Here is a 1650-nt window from a genome sequence, read left to right on the forward strand (position 1 = left end):
ATCATAAAGGATCACAATTGCTGCCCAATAATTTACTATTCCTTTCATTATCTACTGTGAATTATTTATAAAATCAAGCTGTCAACATCTTTCGTACGAAGTTAGTTCAGACATACTTCCTAAAATTTAGGCGCGCAAAATTCAAATAGTGATCAGGCAAGGATAGCTTCATTGTAATCCCTCCATGCACGAGAGAGATGTGTGACAGGAGGATGTGGTCACAGGCTCTGCTAGGGAAAGAACACGGCATGGTGGTATCTATTTATTATATGATCTAAGGTGCGTACACAAAGTTGAAATAAGTTCAACTTTGTGCACGAATTATGTCAAAATTATGTTAAAATCTAGGGACTTTGGATGCTGCTATTGAATTCCCTTTGACAGTTGGCACTTGGCACTTCACACTTTTGATTATATTATATAAATTATAATCAAAGCTTCACACTGCGAGTCTGTTCTGTAGTGCGAATTGTCAAGTTCGAATATCGTACGAAATTGTAGGTTAGATATTTTGATTGACTCAGTTTGAGGTTAGCCGTTTCTATGTTTAACCGGGAGTTATTCCGTTCTGCGTTTGCCCAGTTTAACAATTCTTACAGAGTTCACTCTGTCCACTGTGAACGTAGATAAGCATAAGCCAGACACAAACCAAAAACGTAAATTATGTTATGCGCTCGTTCGCATGTCTTATGTCCATTGTGAATGGGCAGTAAGAATCACCGGAAAAAGTTTTTGTTAGAATATTTCGAAAAATATCTAAAAATAAATTGTTACCAAAATAGTAATTAAATAGTGGATTACTACTATTTTTTAATTTGATCTGTTTATATTTATTTTTTAGTACAAGAATATTATCTTTAAAAACGTGATTTATGTGTTAGTGAGATGTAATTAAACACTTTGCAATGCGATTTATGTATTTTTTGTAATAAATCGTAAGCTCGGGAAACCTGTTTTTGAATTGTATAAATAAATTTTGTTCGCTTCTTAAGCTTTTTTTTTTAATTTTTGGAGCATATGCAACTGCATATCACTGCATATATTAAGAAAGTTACTGCATATTTGCGTAAATTTGGTGCATATAATATGATTATATTTCTCAAAATTTTGCTGCATATTTTCCGCTCTCTAGTTATGAATCTTGTACATTGTTGGGACATACCTACAATGAGAAATCAGTATCGTTAACAAGTTTTAACTTATTTAAACATATATCTAATAAATTTAAATTAAAAGACGGTAAATAATTTGAATGGACAGTAGAATATAAATTTTCATGTGGTTCTAACACAGACTGGCTAGTAAAGGCAGTGCCTGTTCTATTCATTTTAAACAAATCGTTTCCTTCTAACTTAACATTGATGTGCTAAAATTTCTATAATTTATAGTTACGTATTCGCTTGATCCCTAATATGATGATTAATATCACTGTAAACTCTTATTAGTTGCCAATTACACTATGCAACACTAAAAAATTCACAGAAAGTTCAGATAGTGTTTGAGGTTGGGTATACTCCATATACTAAAGAAAAAAATGTCTTATAGTCATATCACATCACAAAACATAGATAACGGGTGTTTTGTTTTTCTTACTTAATGGGACACTTGATTGCATTTAATCGTAAAAATATCGCTTTTATGTATCCACCC

This window comes from Zophobas morio, unplaced genomic scaffold (assembly GCF_036711695.1).
Source record: "Zophobas morio isolate AGI-343-1 ecotype UQ-CSIRO unplaced genomic scaffold, CSIRO_AGI_Zmor_V1 ptg000030l, whole genome shotgun sequence".
Lineage (NCBI taxonomy): Eukaryota > Metazoa > Arthropoda > Insecta > Coleoptera > Tenebrionidae > Zophobas > Zophobas morio.